An 8,600-nucleotide genomic window follows, 5' to 3' on the forward strand; every position below is an offset into this window, starting at 1 on the left:
GTTTACAGAGTCCGGGACGGTTTCTAACTCATCCCGCCAGATTACAAACAACACTTCCTATTACAACTCTTTCCTTAGTAAATCTTGGGCTCCCGAATCTTCTTATTCTTCGGGTATTGGGCCTCCAGTAAACCCCGGGTACCATCTTCGGCAGGCCCTTTTGGGATGCCTATGTCAGTCAAGGGTCTTGGATGTGAGAAATACAATGATGGTTTTGAGATGAATGAAGCATTCATAAAGTCCAAGGTCATTGCCATGATTGCCGTCAAGCAAGAAGACACCAACCTTGCACTCAACTTGCAAATCATTACCAAGAGTGCCGATCTGAACGCCGATGATCTTGTCTCTTATGTGGCAGCCAATGACAACATGGCCAAGTCAGGAAAAAGGCTCATGGCAATGAATCGTGTTGATGAAGCCTCACACAACCATGATGCCTCACATAACCTTGCCCTCAAAGCTAGAGCTGATCATGAAAGAGAAGAAGTCTATGAAATTGAAGAAGATGAAGAGATGACTTCAACTAGTGACATTGCTACCGACTTTGCTTTCTTTGCCAAGAAGTACAAGGGAAAGCTTCCAATGCTCCTCAGTGAGAAGAAGAAGAAGAGAACCTGCTACAACTGTGATGAAGATAGCCACTTTGCAAATGAGTGCCCTTATGAGAAAAGGGTAGACAAGCCAAAGTTTGTCAAAGGGGTCAAGCCAAGATTGAAGCCAAACCCTATCAACGATCGCTACAAGAAGAACAAGGGAAGAGCCTTTGTTGGGGCCGAGTACATGTCCGATGAAGAAGAGGAAGATGAGGAGGCCGGAGTGGCCGGTTTGGCTTTCTCCAAGCCCGGGTCACTTTTTACATATGACTACTCCAAAGATTACTCCACGGAGAATGATGTTGGTTCTTCCTTCATGGCAAGAGCAACCCAAGATGATGACTCCGATGACTCTTCCTCCTCTACAATCGTTGGCTCTTGTCTAATGGCAAGAGAAACTAAGGTAATGGAACCTCCACCTTCTCTATCTAGTGTTCTTGATGATGAAACTGAAAATCAGGAGGAATTAATTGTGCTTAAGGAACTTTACAAAGTTAGATGCACTCTTCATGGTGAAGCTCTTGTCAAGTTTGATTTCTTGATGGACTCCCTCAAAGAAAAGGATGAGTCCATTGAGGAATTAGAATATCATTTGAATGAAAAAGAACGGAGATTCAATCTCCTAAGACAAGAGCTAAAAACCGAAAAGTGCATATCCCAAGGTCTTAAGCAACAAATGGAAACCTATGAACTAGATAAAGTTAAGGATCTTGAAACTATTGAAAGGGCTCAATTATTGGCCCAAGAGCTCGATGCTTCAAAGAAGGAGCTTGAAGTTGCTCATGCTTCTCTCACTAGGGATCTTGACCACCTTGAAAGGGCTAACAAGCTTGTCAAGGATGAGCTCAAGAAACTTGGAGAGAACCATGACATACTTCAAGAAACCTACAAGAAGGCTCTTGGATCAATGAATGATTCCATTGTTGTTGAAAAGGTTGCTAGTTCCTCCACCTCTTTCACTAGTGAGCATGCTAAGCTTGTTGCGGAACATGTTCGTTTACAAGAGGAACTATCTTTGCATGTTGAGACCAATGCATATCTTGAATCTTTGGTGACCAAATATGGTCTCGACTATCATCCTAATGAATCCTCTTGTGAGCAAGCAACTATTCTTGAAGAAAATGTTAGGTTAACAAAGGAACTTGCAAAGTTCACCACCGCCAAGAATAAGATGGGATTGGATGACCTCTTGAGTAAGCAAAGGTCAAACAATCAAAAGTTTGGACTTGGATATGTGCCCAAGTCCTACAATAAGAACAACTACAAGAAGGAGAAGCCCGCTCAAGATAAGAACAAGAAGGTCGCTAATAATGGCAAAGCCTCAAAGGGCAAAGCCACTAGTGGTGACCGCACGGGCCCAAACAATCACTATGCTTTATTTGTTAATTATTATGGTGATGTTTATGCTAACTATGTTGGACCTCGTAATGGCTATGCTTATAGAGGGTACTCAATTTGGGTACCAAAAGATCTTGTTGCCATGACTAGGGAACCCATTGATCAATGGGTTCCTAAATCCTCTACTTGATCTTGTAGGGGTATTCCTCCGGTGGTCCAAAATGGGTGTTTGATAGTGGATGCACCAATCATATGACCGGAGGAAGAGGTGTGCTTGACCAATTCATTGAAGATGTAAACAAGAAGTCAAGCATCACCTTTGGTGACAATTCGAAGGGAAAGGTACTTGGGTATGGCAAGGTGGTAATCTCTAAGGATTTGTGCCTTGAGACGGTCATGCTTGTTGAATCCCTTGGCTATAATTTGCTTTCTATATATCATCTTGCGGATGCCGGTTACAATTCATATTTTACTAATTATTGTGTGAAATTCTTTAGGAGTGACAATCTCAAATTGGTCCTTGTTGGATATGTGGAGAACAACCTTTATGTGGTTGACCTCTCGAAAGAGAGCCCCTCTCCCTCCACATGTCTAATGGCGGCCAAACATGACGAAGGTTGGTTGTGGCATCGCCGCCTTGGTCATGTTAACATGAAAAATCTTAAACAACTCCTAAAGGGTGAGCACATTGTTGGACTAACCGGCATTTCTTTTGAGAAGGATCGTGTGTGCAGTGCATGTGTAGCGGGAAAGCAACTCAAGAAGAAACATCCTATCAAGAGCATCGTCACCACATCTAGGCCTTTGGAGCTCCTTCATTTGGATCTCTTTGGACCATCACACTATGATACTCTTGGTGGGAGCAAGTATGGACTTGTCATTGTTGATGATTACTCAAGATACTCTTGGGTCTTTCTCCTTAAGTCTAAGGATGAGACCTATAGAGTGTTCATCATCTTCGCCAAGAAGGCTCAACGTATGTATGAGTCCGAAATCAAGGCGATTAGGACCGACAATGGCACCGAGTTCAAGAACTACACCATGCAAGAGTTTGTTGATGATGAGGGCATCAAACATGAGTTTTCAGCTCCTTACACCCCTCAACAAAATGGTGTTGTTGAAAGGAAGAACCGGACTATCATTGAGATGGCAAGGACTATGTTGAGTGAATTCAACTCACCTCATAATTTTTGGGGAGAAGCCATCTCTACGGCTGTCCACTACTCCAACCGGCTCTTTCTTCGCCCTCTGCATAATAAAACTCCATACGAGCTTCTTACAGGTAACAAGCCTAATGTCATGTACATTCGTGTCTTTGGATGCAAATGCCTTGTTAAGAACAATAAGGGGAAGCTCGGTAAATTTGAAACTAGAACTATTGAGGGTACATTTGTTGGATATGCGGAGAACTCTCACGCCTATAGATACTACAACAAGTCCACTGGGGCTATTGAAGTATCTTGTGACGTGGAGTTCTTGGAAGATAATGGCTCCCGAGTGGAGCAAGTTGATCCATGTGTTGCAGGTAATGATGATGATCCATCTAGTGCCATCAAGCTTATGGGCATTGGACACATCCGGCCCACAGAAGTTCACAATGATGATCAAGATGATGGAGTAGAAGTATCAAGCTCGGCACATGTTGAGTCTAACTCAACTCAAGCCGAGCCATCAAGTGCAACTCAAGATTTATCCTCTACTCAAGATGAGCCACATTCCGAAGAACAAGAAGGGAGCCCTCAACCCACTGAGCAAGATCACGATGATGATCAAGATACATCATCAACTCATGATCAAGCTCAAGTTGTCCCTCATGATCGTGTACTAGCAAGAGATGAATTTATTGATCATGAAGGAACCATTCGGAAGATCAAGGCCGCTACAAGGGCAAGTGACATGAAAGTAGATCAAGTCCTTGGTAGCATCTCGAAAGGAGTGGTAACTCGTAGACACCATGCATTACTTATCACTTATTGTCAACACCATGCTTTTGTGTCTAGTTTTGAACCACTCAAGGTACATGAAGCCTTGGTTGATCCGGATTGGGTAATTGCCATGCAAGAAGAATTGGAGTGTTTCACTCGTAATGAAGTATGGTCTCTAGTTGAGAGACCCAAGGATCATCGCATCAATGTCATTGGGACCAAATGGGTATTCAAGAACAAGCAAGATGAGAATGGTATTGTTATAAGAAATAAAGCAAGGTTAGTGGCGCAAGGGTTTGCCCAAATAGAAGGTATGGACTTTGAGGATACCTTTGCGCCGGTAGCCCGTCTTGAAGCTATTCGTCTTTTGCTTGCATTTGCATCCTTTCACAATTTCAAACTATATCAAATGGATGCGAAAAGTGCATTTTTGAATGGTCCCCTAAAAGAAACCGCATATGTAGCTCAACCCCCGGGTTTCGAAGATCCATGCCGACCCAACCACGTGTATTTACTCCATAAGGCACTCTACGGTCTCAAGCAAGCTCCACGTGCTTGGTATGAGTTCCTTAGGGATTTCTTACTACATGATGGGTTTTGCATGGGTACGGTCGATTCCACCCTTTTCACCAAGCGGGTTAAAGGGGGTGGCTTATTTATATGTCAAATATATGTTGATGATATTATCTTTGGTGGAACTAACCCCAATCATAACAAAGCTTTTGAGCTATTGATGACTAGGAAATTTGAGATGTCCATGATGGGAGAGTTGAAGTTCTTCCTAGGCTTCCAAGTGAGGCAACTTGCAAAAGGCACCTTCATCTCTCAAGAAAAGTATGTGAAGGACATGCTCAAGAAATTCAACATGACCAATGCAAGCCCAATGAAGACACCCATGCCCGTAAAGGGGCAACTTGGCTCATGTGACGGTGAGAAGGATGTGGATATAAAGGTATACCGCTCCATGATAGGATCCTTGCTCTACCTTTGTGCCTCTAGGCCGGATATCATGCTAAGTGTAGGGATGTGTGCTCGTTTTCAATCCGCTCCCAAGGAGAGCCATTTAGTGGCGGTCAAACGGATTCTAAGATACCTTGTTCTCACTCCTACTCTCGGGCTATGGTATCCAAAGGGGTCAACCTTTGAACTCATTGGCTATTCGGATTCCGATTGGGCCGGTGATAAGGTTGACCGGAAGTCTACCTCCGGGGCTTGCCAATTTATTGGCCGGTCATTGGTGAGTTGGTCGTCCAAGAAACAAAACTCCACCGCTTTATCCACCGCCGAAGCCGAATACATATCCGCGGCATCTTGTTGCACTCAATTGTTATGGATGAAGCAAACCTTGAAAGACTATGGTGTGTCTCTTGGTACGGTGCCTCTTCTTTGTGACAATGAAAGTGCAATTAAGATCGCCAACAACCCGGTTCAACATTGTCGCACCAAACATATTGACATTCGCCATCACTTCCTACGTGATCATGTTGCCAATAAGGATATTGATCTCACTCATGTGGGGACAACCTACCAATTGGCGGATATTTTCACTAAGCCTTTGGATGAAGCCCGGTTTGTTAACTTGAGAGGAGAACTTGGTATTCTTGATCCTAAAAACTTGGATTGATTAACTTCTTGCACTATATTCTTGCATTTATCGTGTTCTCTAGCTTAGAGGCATAGCACATATGGGGATAGTCATCTTACCATGTCTTGGTATGATGCATACCTATGTGTGCAACATAAATAGACCCAATGTCATTATATGGACCCAAGCATGTCTCTTCGAGGTCTCATGACATTTGTGTTTTCACATAGGGGGAGTAATCCCCCGCCCCTCATTGAGCCTTCATTACAACTTGATTTGATTATATAAGGCCAAATGATCTTATTGCCAAAATCATTTCCAAATGACTTATTATTCTTGATATACTTCGAATCATGCCCATTGTTGCTATTTATATCTTGTTTGGATTTCACTCCAATGGGTATGCCTAGAGAACTTTGTGTTTCCAACCCCATGTCTATGCTCATCTCATCATCATCTATCTATCTATATGTACATGTCATCATCTGAGCATTCATACACATTCACACACGAATAGGGGCAGATCGAGGCAAAAACAAAAAAAATGGGCAAACAGACTCTGGCCGGTCTCTGGCCCGGTCCGACCGGCCTTTGCGCCGGGTCATCCGGCGCCTGGCCCGGTCAACCGGGCGCCCGACCGGCCGTGCGGCTGGTTATGAGTTGGGAGGGGATACCCCTTGGGGTCATCTTCCCCATTATCCCCCAACTCCCAAACCTCCATGGCCGCCGCCTTCATCACCTCCACCACGATCTCGGACCTTCCCACCACTAGATTCCCCTCAAACTCCACCAACCCATAGATCGGGATCTCTCAAGCCTCTTCACTGAAGGATTTGGTCCCTCTCAAGCTTTTTGGGGAGATCTTGGGGATTTGACCCTCAAGCCCTCTTCACGTGTTCTTCTTGCCCCCTTGGGCTAAGAGGACGATGTCTTCGGGTAAATCTTCCTCACATTCCCTATCCCTCTTGCCTTTCCTCTCCCATTGCAAATTTTAAGGAAATTTGAGAAAAATTAGGGTTAGGGTTAGGATTAGTAAGTCCTCATGCCATCTAGAGTGTCTCTCACACCTATGCACATTGCTCCTCCAAATACTATAGTCTATGTTCAAGTTTATGAGTTTTTGCATGATTTTGTGGTAGAAATTCTGGGCAACACCTCACAAATCATCAGATCCGGTCACACGCCCGGTCAACCGGCCCTTTAACCGGCCGGCCCGGCGTACCGCCCGGTCCACCGGATTCGCGACCGGCTCGCCCGGTCTATGGTCCGGTTGGACCGGCCTGTGCGCCGGCTTGCCCAGTTTTTCGCATGATTTCGTCGAAACACTTGGATATATGCTATGTTTTTGGGCTTCCCTACTTACTGATGACCTGTACACTTACCCCACTGCTATCATCGCTCTATTTTCTCATTCACAGATAGTTGGAGTGGAGAAGAACGTGGCAGTCTTGCCAAGAGAGGAAGGCCTACAGGGCCTCCACCTCGACGCCCTAGCAGTCGTGCCCCTCCGGCTACTGGTGGCAGCTCAACTGGGGGACACACCAAGACAACTGGCCGTAAGAGGAAGGATAAACAGGCAGCACAAGGAGATGATGAGACCTTGCCAACCTTTAATGTTGGCGATGTACATGTTGGTGCATGGAGAAGGCTTAGAGAAGATAACCCCTACCGCTTTGAGGCACCCACTTACCTCGGGGGAGATAAGCTGTTCTGGACCAAGACACAGCACGTGTTGTGGGAAGAGTACTATGACTCCCAAGAGCACATGAAGAATGGTACCTTTGTGATGCCCAAGGCCATCAAGGAAGTTCTTGCAATGCATGAAGCTACCAAGTTTCGCTTTGTGGTTGAGACCTTGAGGCGGATGGGTTTGTATGACCTTATGTGCCTGATGCCTGCTAGTGAGAGCTATTGTCCACTCTTGGTGCGGCAGTTTCACTGCACCGTGTTTTTCCATGATGATGTAGCTCGGACCATGACTTGGATGACAGGCCAACAGAAATACACTTGCAACTATCTTGACTTCTGTGAAGCCCTGGGATTTGGTGGAGGTCGTGCTCATGGTTTCAAGCTATACTCCCAGCAGAAGTTCAACAAGGGAGACATTGCTTTCTGCTATCCTCGGGAACCCGCTGCTGGACCTCCCACTATCTCCGGCATGTACTACTCGTACCTTCTTCTTGCCAAGCTCTTCCGTGAGTCTCTCATTAGCAAGTCCGGTGATACAAGTGAGTGCCGTGGATATCACCTGAACTTGATGTACTACTGTCACCCTGAGCACCGGAAACTCATTGATGGCTGTGATCTCATCTACTGTGAGCTAAGGCGATGTGTTCGCGAAAGGATGACTCCTAACTATGCTCAGTATATTCAGCTGCTCATCAACAAGGTTGTTGAGGCACCTCTCAACACGCTGGGTGAACGGGTCAAGCTGGAAGCCTTCAAGGTGCCTACCCAAGGCGAAAGACCGGACGTCCCTGAGATGATGCCTTCTGAGCGCCGGTCCAAGGAACGCCATGATCCTGCTAGCTCCAGCTACACTAGGCGCCCACAGCATGGTGTCTCTAGGTTCTTCTCCTCCCTGTGGCAGATGTGCAAGAATACTAATGATGTTGCACATCAAAGTCTTGCTATGAACCAAGAGACGAGGAGGCGCCAGAATGAGTTCATGGCTACTCGGAATGTCACTGTTCCTCCTCCTGGCCCTGAGTTGGAGCCCGTTCATGCACCTAACTGGGAGATGCCTCCCATCTCTGATCAGATGTTCCAGAACTTTGATCCCACATGGTACGGTTTTGGTGGTCCTCCTCCTATGCCTGCACGTGCTCCTCCTGCTGCTGATACTGAAGAGGGTACCGGTCAAGAGGGTACTGAAGAGGATGTTAATGGCGATAGCTCCTACTCCACTGGGCATGAGTTCTACTGATGGGTGCGCTAGTACCTCTCCTCTTTTCTTCGCCTTTTTGGTGTTCCGATGCCAAAGGGGGAGAAGAGAGTAGAGTCTAGGATTCACGGGGTTCTTTGATTACCACAAGCCATGGGTGTTGCTTTATTTGATTCTTATATGGCTTGTGCTTATTTGCTTTTATCATTCCAAGAACCATTTGCTATTCGTGTATGGACATGTACCTCTATGCTTAAACTCTATTATGTGTGCTA

Source organism: Lolium perenne, chromosome 6 (genome assembly GCF_019359855.2).
Source record: "Lolium perenne isolate Kyuss_39 chromosome 6, Kyuss_2.0, whole genome shotgun sequence".
Classification (NCBI taxonomy): Eukaryota; Viridiplantae; Streptophyta; class Magnoliopsida; order Poales; family Poaceae; genus Lolium; species Lolium perenne.